This window comes from Lissotriton helveticus, chromosome 6 (genome assembly GCF_964261635.1).
Source record: "Lissotriton helveticus chromosome 6, aLisHel1.1, whole genome shotgun sequence".
Taxonomy (NCBI): domain Eukaryota; kingdom Metazoa; phylum Chordata; class Amphibia; order Caudata; family Salamandridae; genus Lissotriton; species Lissotriton helveticus.
Genome location: NC_136067.1, coordinates 1,403,410,949 through 1,403,435,810, shown reverse-complemented (window position 1 = coordinate 1,403,435,810; position 24,862 = coordinate 1,403,410,949). Strand labels below are relative to the sequence as shown.

Here is a 24,862-nt window from a genome sequence, read left to right as displayed (position 1 = left end):
ATCGTTTGTTCATAAGTTGTTTGTGTTATACCTTCCCTTCACCTTTCTCCTCTTCACCTTCCTCCTCTTCTTGCTCTCCCCTCAGGTGCCTCCATCCATTCCTCTTTGTGCCTCATTGTTATCAATTACACACGTGCTGCTCTCTCTGTTATATGCAAAGAGCTGTAATGCTGCTTTGGTGACAAAGTGCTACATAACACCTTTAAATAAATAGTAAGGATCAGTGGGATATGCGAAAACGTGGGAAAACCGTACAACAAACGAGACTTTTCTGGTTAGGGCCGTTTCAAGGGTTGCCGGCTGTAGCTCTTTAATCTAAACCATGAGGCCTGGCACTCCTGATACAAAATGTATGTACAGAAGGATAAAAAGCATGCTTTGCCTCTTCTTTTATTATTAGGCAGCATGGCGAGTGCACCACTAGGTGGTGCCAAATTCTGCTGACGCCTACTAAACTTAAATTTCCCCAAGAAAAGTGTTTTTCTTTATAAAATGAGGTGCTGTTTGTATGAAAAGCTGAGTGGGCTCTGTTTAAAGTTTTTGATCCGGGTTCCACAAAACCTTCTGACAGGCTTGCTTCTGGGTTAGCACACCAGAAACATTCAGAGCTTTAAATCACAATGGAAGAGCAAGTGTAAGTCAGCTTTGTCATGCTGGGGATCCCCTGACTTGCAGTCTTCACATTTATCGAAGCAGCCAACACTTTAGTCATAACACTATGATTGCTGGCATTTTCAGCGGCCAATAGGAATCTGCCATGTTTTTGTATTGCTTGAGGCCTGTACATATTGTGAAACAGCCGCTAATGGTTGCCATGGGGCTGAATGCTGATGGCTGTATTATGTGACAGACACTGCTGTGCAGCCTGCATGTCCTGACTGTACATGTGACAGCCCATCTTTACGCTTTTCTGCGCTGCCTACAAAATATGCAGCCCTCGGGTTAGGCACAGCTGCTGCTGTATAATGTACCCACCTGTGATCTATGTGCGTACAGTATGTATTTATGCACACCTCGGTTCAGGTATGCACAGTATTAATACTCCTAATATAAATAAATATATTTATGTTAATTTAATACTAACTTTCAGCCAGTATTTGCTACAATAGGTTTGTTATTTTGAAACACTTTAAATTAGCGATCCCAGCCTTGATTAGAAGCTGGGTGGTAAATTCTGACACCTGCACAAACAGGAGTTTTTGGAATCACAAGTTGTTTAGCTTGGTTTTATTCAGCAGTGCCAGGAAACCCACCTTCAAGGCACTATGGGCTACATGTATCAAAATTGTAAATTGCGAATACCTAATTGCGAATTCCTGAGAATCGCAATTAGGTAATCGCAATTTACAATATATGAAACTCAGAGGGCTGCATGTTTCAAAATTGTAAATTGCGAATACCTAACTGCAAATTCCTGAGAATCGGTATTAGGTAATCGCAATTTACCATGTATGAAACTCAGAGTTTCAGATAGCGATTCCTATGGGTACGCAAATTGCTCTACCTCATTAATATTAATGAGGTAGATCGCAATTTGCAACCCCCTAGGAATCGCAAAAATCACAGGGATTGTGGCCTGCTGAAGTCAGCAGACTACCAAGTCTGTGATTGCTTTTAAATAAAGCAATCTTTTTTGTTGTTGTAACTTAGCCCATTTTCCTTAAAAGAAAGCGAGATGCTTTACAAAAAGGAAAATGAAAAGTTTTTTTTACACTTTTTAAGAGTAGGCAGTGGTCCGTGGGACCACCGCCTGCTCTTATAAAACGCTGTAACAAACTTTTCACATTTACGAATGGGTTACCACCTATTTTTTTTTCACTTTTCGGTCACAAAACATTCCTATATACCGATGCGATTCGGTATTAGGAAGGAACGCCCTAAGCATGCCCCTTCCTAATAGCGGATCGCAAACCCATTTTGCGAATCAGTAGCAGGTTTCCGAAACGCAAAATAGGGTTTTCTGTGAATCGGCCCGTTTGAGAAGGCAAAAGTGCTTGATGCATGTGGCCCTAAACGTGCAAAGCAATGACACAGCAAACACATAACAAAACCTTGCATTAAACCTTACAGCAAATCACTCATCAGTAAACACATCTGGAAATAATCAAACACATGTCCAAGAGAATCAGCTATTATTTCATAATCATTATGGCACCTCTCAGTTTTCCCATCATATATTGGACAATCAAAAACCTCGGGAAAAGTATCAGGGAAAATGCCCAGAAATAGGCAAAACATAGATTTTGGTGTCACATGCCTCATTCTTAGGAAAGAAACCTACAATGCGAGGTATTCAACACTCCCGGCAAATTCCACTCCCTCTGCTATTAAGGTGTGTAAAATCCACCCCACATTTTTCACATTCAGAATCAGGCCCTAATACTTCCAAATCGAACGGTTTATAAGGCTCTGTTGGCACTGGCAGCATTCAAGCCTGTCATGGCAGTTTCAGGCAGATCCCAGGTTATAGGCAGCAGTGTTACTAGGCGACGAACAACTGTTGTCATGGAGTCAGGTCCGTCTGCATAGCAGCGTGGCACTTGAGCAATCACTTGGTCACACATTTTAAGACAGATTTGAGGACAGCGGCAGTCTTGGTCACTAGCTACTCCCAATTCACTCCAGGCCTTTTACCTGGAATACTAGTACATAACTACTGCCTACTTTTCGAAAAGGCATACAAGCTTATAATGCATAAATTGTGGAATGTTGTACGATACACAGCCTGCAAAGTGTACATACTAGACACATCCCTTTACAATAGTAGTACACTTGGTGTTGTTTCTTTTGAAGGGTTGACATAGCGTTGACAGTGCTGAGCCTTTGCCTTCAAGTTCTACCACATATTGGGCCTGTTCCAGAAAGGCTCTGTTCGAGCATGTTGTGCTGTATTCTATACATTTCGGCACTACATTTAAAAACGTTTTCTCAATGCAGTTGAATGGAGGAAATAACGCAGTACAACATACATTGTATGTAGAGACTAGCAAACAGGTGCTGGGCTTTCTTGTGAGTAGAATGCAACAAGACCTTGAAAGAGATACAGACCTCGTAAGAGATACAGAAGACTGTCTTCACTACATCTGTAGTTCTTACTTCACGCAGGTTCAGAACAAGGCTACACACTCCATAACAGTTACATTGCATTGTGCAGCATGCAATAACATCATGGCAGTTTATTGAAAATATGTCTAGATGTGCCATGGGGAGGGGATGTGGCCTACTGGCTAGAGCGTCGACCTGGGAGCTGGGGAACCGGGATCGAGTTCCTTCAGGGACTCTCAACACCCTGTGATTCTTGGCAAATCACTTAGGGCTAAAGTTAGGATTTGCGATTCCTAAATTGCGATTTTTAAGAAATCGCAATTTAGGAATCGCAATTCCTTATTTACTTTTTTCATCCAAACTTTATTCATCATTGCCAGTTACAATACATGTAAAAAAAGACATTAAATTGTTATGTTCTTCATAACAAGACCATACACAAATGCAATTTAATAACAGCACAAGAGAAAAGACATATCGGTGCACATCCATGTAATACAAACGTGATCCCATCTACATAGACAATCAGTGAGACAGCCATATTTTGAACGGATCATTTCTTCAAGTCGTGGTGTGAAGCAAATAGCTTAGAACCTGTGTAAAGAAAGTGACAGTAACATACTTTTAATTAACTCCCTCCCCCCCCCCCCCACCCGTGCCGGCGAACCACAACTCTCCACAGTACTTCCAGTCCAGAATGAGTACTCTCAGGTGCAAGTTAAGGCTAAATAACAAAAGTTCACTTATTGAGTATTACTCTACAACGATATAGCCCCTAGGTTTAGCAACTACAAAGTCAGGATGTGAAATCGCAATTCCTTATGCATGTAGGAATCGCAAAAGAAATGTGAGATTCCTACACATTCCTTATTTGCGACTCGCAAATTGCGAATCGCAAATAAGGAATTGCTTCCCATTCATTCCTATGGGCGTAGAGGTCCATAGGAATCAAGGGGAATTGCATGTGCAATTTGCGAGTACCAAACAGGTACTCGCAAATTGCGCATGCCGTTTCAATGGTGCCTAAAGGATACCCTGATGCACCCCTGAAATTACGATTTTAAAACATGTTGCACACACACTCATGCCCCAAGGGCATGTATGTGCGCAACATAGAACTTTGAAAAATGCACTTTTGTGCATTTTTCAAAGTTCTCGCAAATTACCATCAACTTTGAGTTGATGATAATTTATATTCTTTGTTGCATTGCATGTAGGGAATCGCAATTGGCGATTCCCTAAATCTAATTGCAAATTTAGGGATTACTTAAATAGCGATTTTTGCATTTGGGATGATGCCTCCTTAATGCAAAAATTGCAGTCAGAAAGGGGCAGATTCTTAGAATCTGCCCCTTTACGACTGCAATTTCCAGCGATGCATGTGCCCCTTAATCTCGCAGTGCCTAACAAAAATGAATGTGTCCCTCTGTAACGCAACTGGTGCTCATGTAAAGCGCCCCCTTCGGGTCGAGTTTGCGCTATTTCGCTATTTGAAATAAAATAAAAAAATGCTAAGACTTTAATATATTTTAGCAGGTATTCAAAAATATTCACAAATGTTATTGCAAACAGAGAGGTGTATTAATTTTTACTTCCTCTGTAATAGGTGTACTCCAAGAGTAAGTCACAGCAAATAATTTTAAAACATGCACACAGAGTGCCCCATGGTGACGGCATAAAAATAATATAAACACACTCGAAGCTCCTCTATTAGAAATACTCCACGTTTCCATACCATGATAAATTAAGTGCAAATAGTCAACTCGAGATGATTTAATCTTAACAACAGCCACGTTTCTGAATCCGCTGATCTATGCAATTTATTGCACGGTTAAAATTTTAATTTGTTGCTATCACTTATGGTTAACCTGTGTTTGTTTTTTTACCCCTCAAACTCATGCTTATAACTTTGCTAAGGCTAGAAAGTCCTCGGAGAGTCTGAGCGAATATTGAGCAAGATGGTTTATTTCTAAAATCTGAAGCTAAATGCAAGATTCCTTGAGGAAACACTGTGAACTCTGCAACATAGGATAACACACTGCTCATTAAACACAGATTAAAAAGGACAAGTCTGCTAAAGACATTGTGATGGAAATGAAAAATTATTCACTGGCTTGGATGTGCAAATAAGACATTAAATCAACCAGGCGTACTTTAGAATTTGACAGTTGGTCTAATGGAATAATTAAATGTTCTCATCTAACTAATGCTGTCACACTAACATATTAAAAGAAAGCTGTCACCTCGTTTTCTTGAAGTTGGCAAGCTGTTGCAGTGGTGCAGTCATGTTGACTGACTCGTTTGTCATGGTTTTGGTCAATGTGAGCCGCTCTCTGGGAGAAACCAACAGGCGCGGCTAGTGCAGGTGAGAGTGGGGGGTGGGGTTAGAGAGGGAGCCGACACACGATGACGAGGGAAACTTAAATATGCGGCACAAGGTAAGCGGTTTTCTTTTTTTTAAATTTCATTTTCCCTCATCGTCTGTCGACTCCCACTCCCCCCCAACCTTCCCCACCACTTTTACCTGCACGGCCACGCCTGGAAACCAAGGGCTTTATAAGGAAGATTTGAGGCCTTATTTAGAGTTTGGCGGACGCGATACTCCTTCAAAACATGATGGCTATCTTGCACGCCATATTACAGGTACCATAAATTATAATGCACTTGTAATACTGAGGATGAGGCATATGCTTGTAATACAATGAATTGGGCTGAAGTTTCCTGTCCGCCAAACTCTACTAACTACTTTTATTTCTGGTAATATAGTTAGCAAGATTAAAATCCAAAACCTCACCTTATGCAGGCGTGCGCTATGGTACACTAGGTTGCATTGTCTGTCAAAAACTGCATCTTAAAGCTCGTGTTTTTTATTCCCACCTCTTTTAGGAGGTTTGGGCATTTTCAGGGTTATTTTATTTTAAAAATAAAGGGAACAAAACAGTGCGAAATAAGTTTTTACTCAAATTGTGTGTGTCATTTAGTCCTAAAAAGGCAGGGCTCGAGTCGGGGGTACACTCAGGTACACTGCGTCCCCCCACTCTTTTCACAGGGTGGACACCGTCCCCCCTGCCAAGAAGTTGGGCCCCACACAAATATGCTGAACTTGTCCTGGTGTAATTTTCAGACAAAGGGACACGTTCAAAACCCCATGCACGTTGCCTGCTGTCCATTCCCAGTAGCAACGTGCATGCAGAGAGGGAGCCTTTTTCACCTCCAGCTGGGCTGTAGTTAAGGGGCCATCTGGCCTCCTTTTTTTGTATATGCTGACTGGAGTGGTGACCATTAAGCATTGATCTGATATTGCTGTTGTTGCCACCATTGTTTTCAAAGTTTTTGATGAGTAATTGGTTTTATAAGGATTTGCAATATTTGTAAATGATATACAATAAAGTAATAATGTAATCTCAGACACTGGTCCTCCATTGATTTTATTTTAAATATTTTGATATTGCACCACATAGGGATTTATTGATGGCGTCCTGAAAGAGCTTTTTAGGTGTTCTCCATGTGGAACATTCCCTTGTTTTTTTATGCAACTGATTAGTCCATCAGTGGATCCTAAAGCTAAGGTCGGGTCTCAAAGCAGGCAATCAGCGAAGATCTCCAACACAACCCGACCTACTTACATCAGACCTATATTTTTGAAATGTTAAAACCTATGCAATCATTTATTTTGAATAGATATTTTAATCCGCACGGTCTTTGTATCATAAAGCACACTTATGAAGCAAACATCTGTAACATCGATTGAATAACATCAATCATGAGTTTAGTTTTTACAATTTTGCCGCTCAAAACTCGGCTGTATTTAGCGTTTTTTTTTTTTTTAATAGTTTGTATTTGCGTTTTCAATAATCATGCATTCCCCTATGGGCAATAATGATTGGCATTATGAGTGCATCAGTATTTTATTGTGCTTCAAGCAGATTCTTATAGTAATGAAAATGTGCCACACCAACCGTCTGGTGCCACTAATGTATTATTACCATTTGTGTCTGGCCAACAGGGCTAAACAAAATCTAATAGCTCTATTTAAAGTGGTGTTTCAGATGTCACCCTGGAAAGGAAAAGTGAGGGGATGGGGTATATTTCAGTGTAGTGCTGGATGTTCGAAATTAGAACATACAAGGAGCAGAGTGGTGAAGTCGCAGAAGCTTACGCTACAGGAGAAATAGGCAGAAAGAAAATGAGGATCTCTCCACTTATAATAAATATAAAGGAGAGATGGATAAAACTATGTAAAGCGAGATGTAAAGAAATTTGGAAAGTTTATCAGTGCTTTTTGGAATCAGTCTTTTTCATTGTCACTATTACATAGAACTTTATGTGCATAGTAGAACTGCTCACTCCTTCTGACAGTGCTTAAAAATTATATTCTTTTACGTAAAGAAGGTTGCAACTGCAGCTCACTCTTATACGCCCATTTTCCACTTACCGGAGCTATTGGGAGCACATAACTTGACTGCAAAATAGAAAGTTCCTGTTAGCATATGTCCTTGTCTTTTGAAGCTCCGCACATGACCAACAACAATTGCTACCTTCAAAAGCTACAAAAAGAGCAGGAGGAACCTGCACATATGACTGTTCATATTCAACACAGTTTCACATAACCAATTGTTAAGAACTTTATATAGAAAAGGGCTCCACTCTAAAACCCTCCAATGGTTCTACTCTTTTCTGCTGAATTGAATGCAATCAGTACAAATGGGCTCCTTTTCCTCCAACCCCAAAAACATCAGATGCGGTGTCTGCAGGGAGCCTTCCTTAAACCAACCCTAATTAATGCCTATGTCTCTCTCCCCTGGCTACGATTGGTAGGAAATGGGGTTTCAGCAACTGGTCATATGCTGATAACACCCAGCAGTTGATTGCGTTTGAGGAGAATTATGAGACCACCAAAAGTCATCTGACCCACTGCCTCTCAAAAACAGCTGACTTGATGTCAGCCCATTGCCTGAAACTAAATGCTGACAAATTAGAAATATTACTCTTTGGCAACGCACACTCAATCTGGAACACAACTTGGTGGCCCCAGCCATTGGGCACTACCCCCGTGCCTAAACGTGTGGTGAAAAATCTAGGAATCCTGGTAGATGATGCACTAAACATGCAGGACCAAGTCTGAGTTCTCTGTGGTAAATGTTTTGCCATGCTAAAATTACTCAGGAGACTTTTTATGTGCTTTGAACTGGAGGAACACTATTACACACGCTCTACTGATCGGCAACATGGACTACAGGAATGTGCTGTATGTTGGCATGGCCAACTAACTTTTTTCCCGTCTACAGGTTGTTCAGAATGCTGCAGCCAAACTGGTTCGTAACAAAACCAAGTACAGTTCGGCCTTGGCCTGTCTGAAAGAACTACACTGGCTGTCTTTAAGACAAAGAGGCACGTCTAAGCGCTTATGCTACGTGCAAGGAGCATTTTACACACTTGGCCCTAGGAAACTGCTGGACAAATTGGAATTCTATGTGCCCTCTCGCAACCTTAGGTCAGGCAGCCACGCTCTAGCCAAAACCCCACACATCAAAAGAGTTAGAGCGGTGAGTCGCTCCTTTATCTATCTGGCAGCTGCCCACAGGAACAACATCCCGTCAGAGCTTCGTCTCACTGAGGATCACATGGGTTTTCGAAAGACGCTGAAGACATGTTTTTTTTTTCAGGACTGAATTAGTCATACTCACGGTTTATGGCTCTAGACCCGATGTATTTATCATATTTTACATTTCACTTTAAACTCTTTCCTGTCTATCCTAGCGCTGTGATGTCCCTCAGGATGAATGTTGCACTTTACAAAATACAAATACAAATTCACGCAGCCGCTATGTGTGGGGTCTTTGCTAGACTATGGCCAGTCAAAGGTGAGCCAAAGATTTGTGGTATCGGGGAAAAAATTGTGCCACATCCCACTCATATGCAGACCTATCAACTTGAAAAGAAGAAAATCACAGTGAGAGGTGGGGTGGGGTCTTGGAGGGGGCGTGGCCTCGTGCTGAGAACCCTTGTGTGCTGCTCTCTCTCTCTTGTGTGCGTCTTCCCTGTTTTTCGGAGAGCCACGACACACTTCGCAAATGGAGCCGCAAAAGTAATAAGCAGACTTTGCTGCATCCCGCTGACCACCGCGGTCGGAAACCCAACACAGTTCCTTGTAAACAGATAAACACATAGTGACAGAAGCACGACCTTTAGCACCACGCAGCTGAAACACCATGCCGCCAAGGATTTCACTGCAACTTTAAGGAACAAGTAAACGCCACTAATTCAGAAGTCAGTCTACCTGACCACCGTATGACGCCACGCTGTTTTGATTTGAACCCATAACGCCCTTCAGGTTCTATCATAATGTTATTGCTCATCATCGGAGTTACAAAATAGTTTCTTTTTGGTCCTGAGGAGAACCCCCCAAAAACTAAAAGGGGTTCGAAACGTGTAGACCCTTTGGTTTTATTGTGGTACACCAAACAAATGCGCTGTTGTGACAGCTATGGCTGGCTATGTGCTGTTTTAAATTGTGCATTAAATTCATTACTGTTCTACATGGGTGTGTGCACAGCTAAGCCTTGATATCAAATGTCTGCATTGTTTGGTCTTAGACCCCCTAGGTTTTCTTAACTTTTGAAAATGTCCTTTTTTGTCTATGGGGTCACGAGTATGTGTATGTATGTTGGATAGGTTGATTGAGGAAATATTGTCTGAATGATGGAAGGTTTGGATGAGTGAATTGAGCTCTGATTTTTCATGTACTCTTCTTTGTTGTATATAGATCAACTTTGCTCCAACACCAAGTGTGGTGTTTATGTTTTTTCAACACTTTTTCTACATTCTGTGTAAAAGCTTGCGGCGTTTCTTTTGAGAAAGAGGTTATTAAGAAATGAACTGCTCTTTCCAATGAAATAAAGATTATTGATGAATCAGGATATAGTCTGACCAGTGGCTTTCTTGTCCGTCCAAGTGGTTTTGAATAGCTATCAGTACTGGCATCTCTGGTTGTTTTGATGTTTACAGGCTCAGCCTTACTGATTAGAGCCATACCCATTGTTGTTTGCGCACATAGATGTCTCTAGTGGCGGCCATATTGAAATGTGAGATGAAAATATGTGAATATAAACACGACTAAAACATGAAGGGTGTATGCACGTTAGCTATGTCAAACAATGATTAGATGTTCAGGTGTATAGTAATAACACAACAGATACATGAATAAAAAATAACATTTTCTATCAGACCTGGTATGTCTGTAATAGGGTAAATAGATAAGAATCTAAATAAAGGTAAAAGTTATAGCAATAATGCAAAGAAGATCAATGTTGGGTATACAAATCGTATCAATGAGTGTTGTAATATATTATACAGTCAGTCAATCATTCCATGGAAATGCGAGTTACAGGTAACACTGAAATTCCATCCTGTCATTCATCCCATGCGGTTTAAGAGCATCAAGGTGTTTGATCCAGAAATTCTCACTTTGTAGTAGATAGTTATAATTGTTTCTACCCTCCATATTCTCAATTTCTTCAAGAACAAGGAATTTCAGTTGGCTGATATTATGATTCTGTTCTAAGAAATGACTAGTGACAACAGATTTCATATTTTTAGTTCTAATGTTACTTTTGTGTTCATTGATCCTGGTTTTAACTTTTCTCTCAGTTTTACATACGTATACTTTGCCCCATGGGCACTTCAGTAAGTAAATAACATTAGTGGTATCACAAGTAGCTGTGACCTTCAAACCTAGTGTGTTGTTGCTATCCATCTCGTATAGAAACAACACACTCCATTACAACAGCTTCCACCAACAATCATTAAAACGCCATTTACCATACTCGCACTTACTTAGAGTCAAGAGAATAGTATCTAACCCGGTTATATCTATTGAACGCATGGAGAACATGTTACAAAGATTCGCAGAACGTGGCTATCCAAAGCTGGTTTTGATTCAAGCTAAACTTCGCTGGCACCTGCCTAATGTAGGCTTGGAGAAGGCAGAAGTTGAGCTAGTGTCTATCATCGGACGCAAGCATAAAATCTCTTTACAAAGGTGAGGATGAACTCGGAGCTTAATGGTGGCGTTTCCCACTTACTCATGTGACACCAATTGTGCTCATGCTGATCCCTAAACTGTTGATACTTGTGGTCCTCACTTTGATTGTTGCCCAGAAACTTGGTGATAATTCCTCTGCCGCCCCTCCTCAGTGTAGTACTCTGTTTTCCCTTCTTGCAGAGTTAATTGAATAATAAGTAGAACATTGAAAGAGATCTTGGAGCGATATCGCACCATTCCTGATCTCAGCAGGATAGGTAAAGATTATTAAAAAGTTAAAAGGAACCTAACTCTGTAGATGCATGATTCTAGGTGGGGTGCTTATCTATTTTTACTATTTTGGTACTTTGTGGCAGTTGTCCAGGTTTTATAATGGAATAAAACTGGACTGCTAAGAAAAACACCTACAGCATACCTTTTATACGGAGGGTGTTCTACATAGACCTGTGTTACCAAAGAAAATGTACTTATAGCACATTTGCAGAGATGGTCTACTTATATTTTCATTAAGTTCCGCATTTTGTGTTTGACTTCCTTTTTCTTTTAAGAATGTTTGCATTTGAAAGGAGGTAACAGTTGGAGCTGTACTTCCAGCCCAGGGCAGCAATAATGTATGAAAGTTTCACCTTATGGAGAAGGCTCCATATACATTTGGCAAAATCAATCAAAGTTATATGTTACCAGCACATTTTTGTTATGGCATTATAAAAACATGAGCTGAACACAGACACCATTGTAACAAACACCTTAGTGCTATGTTGAATAAAACTGATAGCTGTAGCACAAAAATATACATCAAATTTTTAAAATAGAATTTAAATGAACCTATTTTTAAGAAGAGTTGTTAACATGACTCCAGTTATTTTCACAATTGATCATCTATCTGAGACTGTGTCCAAAGAGAGTGGTTTCAAAATGTCGCAGGATCCACATACGGACACACAAGGATCTGCAGGGACGCACAGTGCCAAACAATCTATGTATTGGACACTGACTCCCTCAGAAGGGACAGCAGCGAAAATCGGTGGGCTAAGTAGTAGGCCTCTGTTCCTCCACAGTTTGGAAAACGCCATCATATTTTCTCAGGGGCTGTTCATCCATGCATTTCATGAAGATAGACTGGGTTGTGTGCTTCAGGTATATACCGTAGTCTCCTGCAAAACTAACTCCTGCGGCACTGCTGACAGTGGAGGTTGGGAGGCAAGGGTATCAGCCCTTGTCACCACACTTATCTAGGAAGGAGAAAAGATGAAGGGGAATCATCGCTGGGATTCCATTTAGTTACTGAGCTGCTGTGTTGATATACAAGTTCCCATATACCTTTGGAAAATCTACCAGTGGTAACAGGAGGGATGATGCAAGGCATGGACCTAGGCCCGTACAATCCCTACATATAAGTAGCTGTTCCCTTATGCCTCAGCACAAGATGGATGGGAACCTAGTCCTCTTGGCCTTAAAGCCTAGCAACTCCTCTGGAACCTCCTGGGGCCCGATGTAGGTAAATCTGATTTACCGACTCTAGAATACCGAATTTTACCGATTCGGTATTCTAGATTCGGTAAATAAGATGTAGGAAAAAATTCGGTCATTTTTACCAAATCGGTATGATTCGGTAATTACCAAATCGGTATTTACTGATTCGGTAATTGCCATTGATTTCTATGGGCCTTGAGGCCCATAGGAATCAATGTCAATTACCGAATCGGTAAATACCGATTCGGTAAAATTACCGAATTTGCAAGGGGGACAGGGTGTCACTTTGACACCCTGTTGCACCCCTGATTCTGGCTTGTGTGCCATGTGGCAAACATACATGCCCTAAGGGCATGTATGTGTGCCACATGGCACAGGTGTACATTCACAGATGTCCATGTACACAGGAATTCGTTATTTACCATGACATAGTATGTCATGGTAAATAACGAATTCTTAAGGGCCGGTGGCACTGTTTTCAGTGCCACCTACATCACAAATTTGCGATTCGATAAATTTACCGATTCGGTAATTTACAGATTTGGTAAATTTACCGAATCTGTAAATATACCGAATCTGTAAATTTAAGGCCCCCTACATCTGCAACTCCAAATACCGGTCAGTAACGACCGAAATCGGCCGTTACCGACCGGTATTTGGCCTCCTACATCTGGCCCCTGGTGATTTGATGAACAGGGAGACACAAGACGTTGCTGAAGACTATGAAACGCAACCCAGGAAGAGCCAAGGCGTGAATTAATCTGCCAACGTCTCATATCTCCCTAAATAAGAAAATACACTTTTTTATTTGCGGGACCTCTGCTTGTGTAGCCACCATATGCCACACCTGAAAGGTTTTTTCCATGAAGAACCCCAACTAATATGTTGAAGTGTACAGGATGGCTTCCGTATTGTCCTGCACATTCCAGAAGTTGTGGTGGGCCATGCAACTATACCCTCCATGGCAGGACCTTAAATCAAAGTATGCCTGTGCTGCTTTCATGCAATTTAGAGGGCCTTCATGCACACAGCTACTCAATTGGCTATGAAGCGAGCAGCCCCATATCGCATGCTACCACACATGTCGCATGCTACCCTCATCTATCTTTCTTCATTAAATGCAAAAGCTTTGCCTTCCATAACCTCCCATGTAGTGGGCAAAAACTAAGTAAATCACTCTCTCCACCACCTGAACTAGAAAGCTATTACCCTTGCATCAGAGTTTTATATTGCATAAGACGTTTGCATGTTTTGGAATCCTCTTGTACTTCGCAGGCACTTATTTTTATTTCCACAATCCACACAAGCAATTTCCTTAGTTTTGATTCTTGGTCTGGAAGGGTCTAGGTATCTTGAGGGATGACTCCTTCCTGAATTGGTCCAAAAACTATTTTGATGTCTCCTATTAGCATTCACAAAATAATCCAGAGTGTCAGGTGCAGTTAATACTCACCCCGATCCTAAATTTCTCAGATTAGTATTGCCAGTTTTTGAAATTAGACATCCTTTTACTGGCAATCCAGATTTCCCATTCTCTCCTTCGGAAACTTTATTTTCAGTCTTGAACTTCAGGCCTTAATTTTTAGCCATCTCAATACTTTAAAGGTGAATCTGCAGCTACTGAGTGTTGTCAAATAGCCCGTTACTACGATCACATATGAAAGTAAACCACTCAGAATTTTCTGGGCTTAGTGCATGATGGAGTAGCATTTCATGTATTCCAAGTTGGTTTTCGGATGGAGCAGCGCCATCTTGTAGCAGCTTGGAGCAGGTCCAATATTAGCGTGCCAATGGTGTTTTCCTCCATTCAACAAAATATGTGGCAGCTGCGTGGACCCATGTTTGTTTTGGAGTCTTAATGGAGAACCCATCCTAATTAAGTTTGTATTGGATGTCAGCGGCCATCTTTGAGTGTTTCGTAGTAAAAAGTATGGTCAGTCGTCTTATGCACTTGGGGGCTGACGTGGGGCTGTTATTTGGAAAATTGTGCAATATTATAAGTGATTTAGGTTCTCCTTATCTTATCTAATGTGAAGCATTTTCTTGGACATTGTTCGTGACATGACGATAATTCACTAGTTTAAGCTCAGGCACCTCCCTGTGTGATTTTACTTTGGGCACTTCTCTTACACCTCATTGCCATGATGGTTTCCTTTAATAATGGGCCAACTTCCTTTAATAATGGCCCAACTTCATACGTTTTTTAAATAATGGGTCACCTTCCTCATCTGCTGCTTCTCTTGAATGGCAGCTCTTATTTTATCGAGAACAACAACCAAACCTACACTGCCAAAGCCTCCCCAGCTTTGAGGCACACCTGTGTTGGAGTGCTGAATCAGGATACAAAACAGGCTTCCATTGTGGACTGAGAGTAGCCTGCAGCCTTTCCATGTTTTAGGAGACTCTCTCCTGAGCTGCATTGTAACATTGAAATACTCAACAAAAAAGACGAGGAAGATGATGTACTCTTAACTTCAGTCAACAGAATGTATAGATAGTTATTGGTGACCTTGGTTCAAGCAATTACATCTCAAAAACTTTGACCATATAGGAAGATGGTCCTTTCTATTTGGTGGATCCTAGTGGTATATCGTTCTCTGCTGCTGTTGACAGTCTTATGGCTGCTTTCGAGATGAGATGAGTTTCCAGTAATACCTCAGATTAATTCTCAGTGTCAAGAGGAAAGAGTGACAAAATAAACTGTTCACACAAAAAACAGTGTCCAAAAATGTACGAACTCAATATTGCAAAATGCATCACAATTCAAGGACTACATTTCCCAAGTTTCTATTTTTGCATGCTGTAAAGCAGTTTTTTTTTAACCTTTTGACTTCTGTGGACCCTGAATCGCTAATGGAAGCCGGGGACGCCGGCCTAAGTAATGCTTATGATATGAACCTTGCGCGATATACAAAAAAACAGAAGCAAGCATACGTCACACAAATTATGAAGTATTTTTAAGTCACAAATTAAAAATCTTTAAAAAAATTGAACTGTTACTTTCAATGGGTATTTTGGAGTTTTTAAAATGTTATTTCTGAAAGAGTACTTCGTTTCGTGCTCTCTTTTTGTTGCATATCAGTGCTACAATTGAGGCCTGCAATCATCCATATTAGGTTCCGTTTGCTGTACTTGTAATTCTCCCATTAATCAAGATAATTATACCAACTTAATTATTAGCCTTCAGTTTTGAATTCTTTCACATTGAACGTTTTTTTCATTTTATTTTTTTATTTTTATCAAATGTATTAATCTGCACATATTATATATTTTCCAAAACAGTCGCGGACCCCATGCGTAGGCATTTTGGACACCAGATTAAGAACCGATGCTGTAAAGAATAACAGAGAATTCTCTGTGAATCCAACAAGTACTTAACCAATTTTATAGAGGTTCTCCCTGATAACAGAGAACATTTGAAAAAGAAAGGCCTTGTGAGGGAATAAATACAAAGATACGGTTGAATATGCCGAACTAGGCTTTGCAAGGCCAAAGGAATAATAATTTTCATAGGAATATACGAATATGTCATTTTTCCGGGTTTACCACAGTTGCTTTATTTGGTGTCCATTTGTGGAGCCGTATTCCGATCAAAGTGGTAAAAATAGTTGAAGGCAAATATGGCTACTGGACAGGGGCTATTTCATATTATGCTTGCCTTGGAAATTCATCTAGAACGTGGCTCTCGGTATTTATTAGCGTGTTGATACTGCCTATTGTTTATTCTGCCTTTACCTGCTTGAAGAAGTTACAAGCACATTAAAGTATCGTATATTATTTGAACATTATAGGAGTGCAGCAGGAGTTTACGGCAAATTCTAGGATGGCTAGAAACGATGGAATATTAAATTAAGACTCTTCCATCTGTTGAAATAAGACGCGTCAGATGTGTTGGTAAATAACAGTTATTTGGGTGAAGGGTCTTTGCCCAGTGGTGTACACCTTGTGCCATCAGCAAGAAAGCATTGGTGATTTCGTTTTCAGTGCCTAGAGAGGCAGGATCGGGGGTAGACCTCTCTACATAGGCTAGCAGCGCAATTTACCAAGATATTTGAGGCAGCCATTGCAGCCGGGTTGTCTATAGAAGACATTGTCGCCGGTCACTGAAATGGTACTTCGCTTGTTCCTCATGAGCACTTCCCCTCCAGTCCCATTTATAAAATAGGACTAGAGGGTGAGTCCTAGAGGTGCTCTGTAATGTGCAGCTGGAAGGTACTGTTTAATTAAAAATTTGTAATTTTTTTTTATCCAACATAATTTTATTAGAATGTTTCATTACAGTACATCATGGGGTAGAGCACCACATATAGTCTGATCTTATTAGGACATGTCACATTTCACAAAGCAATACAGGCCAGATAATGAATCCTCGTTTCCAACATTGATCCCAATGTGACATACGTGTGTCGTACATCTTGTCGATAAAAATTTGTAAACATCACAGGCAATTATTTGCCTCTGCATTAAGCCCCTCTGTCGATTTTAATCTCATGTGTACACAAGGGACCTGAACAGGTTTTTTTAAGGAAATTCCTACATATGTGGCAGTACTCCACATATACATCATGGTTTCAGATACGTCATGGCATGGTGAAATTCTAGAATAGCTTCATATCCGTTGTTGTGTTTTTAGGCACTGTATTTTATTCTAAATTCAAGAAGTGAGGCCTTGTAGTTTATTGCCTCAAGAGTCTTTTCCCGACAGAAAATTACTAGCAACTTACATTTATCAGAAAACCCAAAGTACTGTTGCTTACCGGCTTTAGACCCATAATACGTTTAGAGAAACTATACTGCACCGTCTTACAGTGATTTTCACAGGCAAAAGTGGTCTAGCACTAGACCTAAGTGGAAGTTGGAAAAGCATGTAGGTAACAAGGACCCCCTGTAAATAATCTAGAGCTCCTAGGACAGGGTATAACAACAATTGTAAACAAAATTCCTAGGCAGTTCAATCGATAAACATTACATCAACATTTTTTCATCGGAAGAAAGCAACTGATAATAAAGAACTCAGTGTGAAAAGAGAGGGTTTGTTAAAATGTACAAAGTTTCATTTTATTCATATATTTGTTAAAAAGGGGAGGAAATGCATATTGATAATGGGTTTGAAAGTTAAATCTGTTATACAGTTGGTATTATACATTCATGATCGATAATGATGGTTTAGAAAACAGTATAATATCAAACAATCAAAAATACAAAATTAGAATACTGGAAACATTAAAACAAGGACGAGTGCAAAAGTGGCTGTGAGATTTCAATTCTCTGTTGGAAAAGCATACAGGTCGTTTTATTTGTGAGACTTAGGCATTCATAGGAATTTAGGGAGTGACCTTCCATGGGTATTATTCCGCCGGTGATAATTTCACAAAAGAGTTCAAGGGTCTGGTCAGTCCAAGCCTCCGTGCCTTTAATGGCCAGGAGAAATGCTAGGGTCCATTTTGGGTTAGATCCTGCAAGCACAAAGGACCTGATTTAGAGGTGGTTAGAAAGGTAAGATAAACAATAAGTCGGATGTCAGACATTTAATGACAGGAGTGAAATTTATGCTGAGTTGAAGCTTTCTGTAAATCTGCCACGCATGCTGTTCTGTCACAAAGTGAGCCATATGCCAAGAAGTTGGCATATTTTGCCCCAAAAAAGTGATCCACACAAACATAGAGTCCATGCAACAAAACAGACACCATCATTGAAAACCAGTATTGGCACACCCAAAGGCCTGGCACTGGATGCCAGCATTTTGGCTTTGTCAATGCTTGTTTTATTATGGTTTTAGGAAAACTTCATTCATGACGAGCTGCCGGGCATTCACAACATAAAAATTAAACATTGCCTCTCAAAATGTACTTTGCCTAGTTGTCCCCGGTGCTGAGGAGAAGTACTTTGTGGGGATGTGCTCTTTATTAATGAGCTGTGTGCCATCACTCACAGTGAAGTTAATAATGGCTGAATTCCCATTGCCCCATGCTGTATGCTGTAGTGGGTAGAGGAAACATGTGAATGACGCAACAAGATACCAATGGATGAAAACGGCTGGCTGAATGGGCCAATCAGAGCATATATGGACTTCAAAGGTCCAGATATCTCTAACATTTTACCAGTGTTAACCCGTTCACACCAAATAATGAAAAGCACAGTTTTATTTCTAACTTTCTGCCAAATTTGGTGCAATTCTGTTCAGCAAATTGTTTCTGTATTGCTTTCCAAAATTTCCTATGGGAATTAACATGGGACATCAATATCTGGGGCCCCCTTTTTCTTGGCCCCTGCTTGACAGATCACCCCAAAACCTTACAGGAAGGAGCATAGGGGGATGAGCTTTTTTTGTAAAGTATCATGAAGATTTGTCAAAAGAAGCCAAAGTTGCTAGCGAAACAAAAAAGCTCTTTCTATGAACATTCTGAGCTAACTATAACTATACAGTGGTCAGGAGGTCTCAGCTAACAGCACACCTGAAAAGTACCTCATTTGTAAGACGTGTGTTAGAACATAAATGACACATTGAAGGAAATGAGGTGGTTTGGCATGTGTTGACCTTCTCATATTATTATGCCCATGAAATGGAAACAAGTACTCCCCTAAAACCCAAAAGGATAAAAGGAATACTGATGCATTACCTTTGGAATGTGGAACGGAGTTTCCTTTCCAATTTGTATCCAGTGAACAGTCATTGTGTTCAGCATTTCTCTGCTCTTGGGACATGTTCAGCCCATTCATCTACATTTGGAATGGAATGGTCCATCCCACATTCAGTCATTGCATACACATAGTAGAAGACCAAACTAATTGCTGAAAGCCACAAAGCGAAGTGTGTATAGTATTTGCCCTACAGCAAAGGTATGGGTTAAAGACCATAGTACAGCATAGGTTCGTCCCAGTTTACCATACAGGGTAGAGGATGTGCTGAGGAGGGGAGGGTTGGAACATAAATTTGAGGCAATATGTGACTGCAGGCTGTACAGTTTTAAAACATTTGTACTTAAAGCACCTTAAATTTTGAGGCATTGGTAGATGGATGTGTCTAGAATAAAATAATTTGCTGGCCAAGTCCAGAAGGAAACTTTTGAATTTAGTTCTTCGGATGCAACATACCCTCTAGAAGCCATTGACCAATTTTTCAGCTTCTGTGAATGAACCTAGATGAAAAGGGCATTGGGTATCCCCTCTATTGCCGGTAAGCCTCAAAATTAGACCCATTAGATAGGAAATGAGAGCGGAGAAAGGGGATCTGTTCCTAAGGAGTGTTTTGGTAGATTTTTTACACTACACACACTGCTGGGGAATTAGCACCATTGTTGAAGATTATCCTAGTGGAAATACTATGCTGCACTACAGTGGTGGACATATCTAAATATGTCAAGTGAGACAGACATTTAGTTTTAGTCAGTGGATATTGGGATACTTCCTCAGGCCACAATCCCAAATCAAGACAAAAGTGTTATGTGTTGTGTAATGCCTGTATTCATGATCAGCAGTACTCACAAACTGATTTCTTTTGGTAGATAAACAGTGCTAACCTGTGTCCAGAAGCATTCAACAGTCCAGCTCCCTGGTCATACAGTCCGACAGAAGCGATTACGATCACTGTGCCATACTAGGATTCTAAACCAGTTAGAGCATATACCCCATCTCCTTCCCTCCTATTTACAATGACTGCTATCAGGAGGGTAGGGCAGCACTTGAAGGAGCTCCTTCAAGTCCACCAGGTCCTCCACCATTTTACTATCCGTCCTCATTCTTAACTCAGAGAGAGTGCACTTGAATGGGCGTATTCTCGCAATAGGATCAGTAAAGAATGTTCCAGATATCTAAGTTATATCAAAGTGTTGTCTACATAGATTGATACTACTCGTGTACACACACCGATTTTTATGCTACAGTCCACCTGTCAGTGTCACAGCTTACTCGCCAGAGGCTCCTTGGCGAGTGCAAACATGAGTGGTGAGAGGACATGTCGCAGATGGATGCCCCTCTCTGACGTCTGGCTATCAGCCACTACACCTCCAGTATAGACTTTGATCGATGACTTTGCGTAAACATTAGGACCCACTCCATAAAGGGCTAGCATACCTCACAATATAGACATCATGTATTGCCACCTGACTGTATTAAGCTCCTTTTCAGTGTTGAATTCTGCCACTTTATAGTCCCCGCCCTCCATTTTGAGTTGGTGTAGGACATGTGACAACCTTCTTGGATTAGCTTTATTTCTGTGAGGGGTAATCCTGTTGCAGTCTGGATGCTCTGCGCATGATTTTAAAGTGAGTATCTCACCAGTGGAGTAATCACCTCTCTTGTTGGATATAAGTCTGCCACAGAGTTTTAGTAACTTGAACATGACTGACTGTCTTCACCATGTCCATGCCATAACACAACTAATGACTGAGAGTAGCTGATTGGTAGTCATGAGATTCTTGCCCTTTTGCCCATGCACCGTTTTAGGGTAGTTGCCCTTTGGCCTCCTTCAGTAAATCCATATAGTCTGCAGTGCCTGGAAACCACCACTTCATTTAGAGTGAGAGATTTGTTGTGGCATGGTTGTAGTGCACAAGAGACAGAGGGGTCCTACCAGTGAATGTTTAAGACCAAAACAGTGAGGCAAGGTTGTAATAGCTGTTTCCACTGGTGCCATGCCTGTATCGCGACTGCTCATTCCTCTCCCTCCTCCCTGCTTAATCAGAGTAGCCAAGGTTGTATTGTTTCTGGCCTTTAACAACAAACTCTCAATGGAACAGGAAAGGACCCTTTTGTTTCACCTCTCTGCATCAAAATGGGTTGGGAAGGTCAGCCTGTGGTCTGCAAGGAGGCATTGCCATTGCTAACATCTGATCAATGCAGGCATGTTGATTGCCCATTCCTGCTCCTGTGTAAAACTATGGCTGACGAGGATTGAAGATCTGCAACAGGGACTTGATTGTCTGAAGGACTGCCTGAGTAGAATGCACACTCCTTGGTGATGTTATTGGATGGCTGCTATCACCACAGAACCAAAACTGAGATAATATTGGGGATGTTTCTTACTAAGTGGCCAAACTGAACTTTGAGCATGATACAACTTACCCCTTTCGCAACCTCAATAATGCATGTGTCAAATTGCTTCTGAGTGGCTGGTTGGATCCCCCAACCTACCTCTTTATGAGAATAGTAGCTGGCCCTGTCAACAGTGAAAACATGCATTGATGTCATAAATACAGGATGTCATCCCATGAGTCAAGTCCAGACGCTAAGATCTGCAGAAAAGATTAGTGTTGCTTTGATGCTGAGGGCAAGGGAGAAAGACTAACCTAAGTACTGAGAACCTGTCTTGGACTTTCGAAGAGCCCATACTCCAGCAACACCAGTGAGGCTCTCTACCTGGTGTGCTGCAGAGACCGGAGACTTATACCAGTGCAAAGTCTAACTCCAAGAGCAACATCTCTGACAGTGGAGCTTGGGCCGCCTACTACTGGTGGTGTGCAGACTCTGATATTGTAGACCTTGTTCCACCCACCAGGTAGATTTCCTGAGGTTGGTCCACCTGACCACAAAGGTCCTTTCTTCTCCCTAATACCGAGCCCACCACTACATCTGCTTGATGGAAGATTGTGTGCATACGCTGTTGAGGACTGTGGCCACAAGCCTACTGGGATGACCAGGAACTGTGTTGACAGCTATTTGCTCTCTGCCCCAAGTTGAGGACTCTGAGCATGTTTGCCTGACCCCCCCACAGCTGCACTAGACACACACATGCATACCTACCAAGTCACACCGTGCCACTGTGTGACACACAATACGGTCTCCCATCACAAGGTCTCCCGGCGAGGCAGCGATATTACTAGTGGCAGGGTTGAAGAGCCTGTAAACAGTGGTTTTCCAGCTAGTTTTACGAAGCTTTGAACCATTAAAGGGTGTGAAAACACCCCAGGATATAGGCACCAGACTCAGCAAAATTTCTCTTTTTGAGGAGGCAGGGGCTTGTGGGTGGGGTTGAGAAGTGCTTTGTATGTACTTCTCGGCATGAGACCCTGCCCCCTCCAAGGCCCCATCCCCCCCTCCAAGGCCCCACCCCTCTTCACACTGTGAGATTGTTCTTCAAGTTGGCAGGTATGCTCATGTGCCTCCATCCATAAAGTCAATAGGTATTTGCAAAGCACTTGCAGAGAGCTCTAACTTTCTCCTGCATTCTAGACATCGCTTCTGTGCACACTGTTAGTATGCTTGAAGCGGCACTCGGACATTACATAATTCCATTGTGTCCCATTTTCATACAACTAGAACGTGAACTAGATTATCTATATTACATTTTTTGAATAGAACTTCGTGTAAAGCTAAAGCAAGATATTATTATTGTGCTGTTGTACCTTTCATTTTTAGGTCTTGTGACCTTAAATGCGCGCAAGCGCATTGAGGAACGAGAATTCAAGTGCTCAAAATGCTCATGAAACCACCAGCTTTTTGCTGGCGTTTTCATGCAGTTCATGTGAACCACGTGTTCAAACATGAACGCGCATCAGCCTCCCTCCATTTGCCGCACAGCACATCAAAGGGCTTCGCCCAGCGTGCGCTCTGCGGCTTCTCGGCTTCTCCTCCCCTAACTTCCTTGCATTTCTCCTCCCCCTCCCCAGCCAGCTTCCCCCAGGCCGTGTTCCCTCATCCCTTGCACCCCCTCCAATGATCGCACGTCACGACCAGAAGATTTGTTTTTTCAGAACAACCTCGTACAGCTCCTGCCTTGACTTTTCTTGCTCCGTCTCTTCTCCAGTGTCTTCCTTCTCGTCCATGTCTCCCTGGTCTTGTTATCTGCCTTTTTTTTTTACCTCTACTTGTAATTGCACACATGTCACCTTTTCCTCTTGTAACGTATCGCTCGCTACCTCTTGTATTTTGTTTGCTTTTGGCACATGCACAATTGTCATCTTTGCCTCATGCAATGTAACGTTTGCTTTTGTAACACGTCCACTTGTAATTTTCTCCTCATGTAACGCTACTGTTCCCATTGTGAAGCGCTTTGACACCTTCGGGTAAAGTCCGCGCTATATAAAAACGCATAAAGTAAATAAAAAAATAAATCAAATCTATTCTCCCTTTCAACAGCTGTCAACGTCTAGCCTCCTGTCACTGCTCTTTCGTGTCCATGTCTCCTCCGTTCACCCTCTCTCTACTCTGGCTTCTCCAGCGCCGTCGCATCTTTCTTAACCTCCCCCTCTCGCTTGAACTCTTTCTTCCGTGGTCTACTGTTCGGGATCTTCAGGATCTTTGCTCCTTTCTCTAAAGCTCACCTCCCTCTCCCTTACGGCGCCCCCTCTTAGGCTTCAACCCTCTCGCTCATATCCCGTTCATCTTTTTTTTTTTTTTCTTTTGCAGTTTTATATAGCGCGGGCTCGACCCGAAAGTATCGGAGCGCTTTACATCAGCACCGGTGAAATTACTATGAACCCTAACTCTTTAAAGGTTAATGCTTCCAATGCTGGCGCCTTATCGACAGACCCTGTTCTTGTAAAGTATGCAATGAATCTTTCATAAAATGGAATATGCCTTACTGTTGCAATGCACTTTGGTTGCATCACTTTGTATTTTCTTTCATTATGAAACTCAATAAACAAGCATTTGCAATGCAATAGGTCTCGTTTTAACGCAAATTTAAGCTATAGGCCTTGTAAATGACAAAGCCTTTTATTTATTTATATCCAAAAACCAGAACACAAAAATAAAGGGCATTATCATTTACAATGCTAATAGTTCAGACTCGCGTTATTGCGAGACCTATTGCATTTCCAATGCTTGTTAATTTAAGCCTTATGCTTTTTGCTTTTTTTTTTTCTCAATGGTCAGTATTTTTATTCTCCACCATTCTATTGGTAACTGTATCTGAGTATTTTGCACCACTCTGAGTAAGCCTTGACTACTTACCTTCTCTACCCCTAGGTGTTCAAAGCCTGATAAAGGAGGTTTCTTGGCGTCAGTGACCAGACCGATATATCTGGTGCCAGGGGCGTCGTGAACCCCCACGCTTTAGCACCTAGAGCGGGGATGGGTTCCTTTATGAGTCTCTTTTGTCTGCAACTTGACAGACAAAAGTTCACAATTAACGTGAAGAGACAAGTGTTAATAGAAATGGGAATTAAGAATGAAAGGAAGGAAAGGTGAGAGGAAGAAAGGATGAAAGTTAGGACGAGTGATAGAGCGGATGAGCGGATGGATGAATGAGAGGGTGGATGAATGACTAGGGAAACATCGTTTACAACGCATGCGATACATCGCATGCCATTACAACACAAGCCGTTACGACTTGCTGTAGGGGACAGAAGGTGTTGGATT

At 41.4% G+C, this 24,862-nt stretch overlaps 1 protein-coding gene across 1 annotated transcript in view; it reads left to right on the top strand.

The window, feature by feature from the left end:
• PEX7 (peroxisomal biogenesis factor 7) overlaps nucleotides 1-24,862 on the top strand; it is a 1,057,085-nt gene that overhangs the window by 557,538 nt on the left and 474,685 nt on the right. The window lies entirely within an intron of this gene.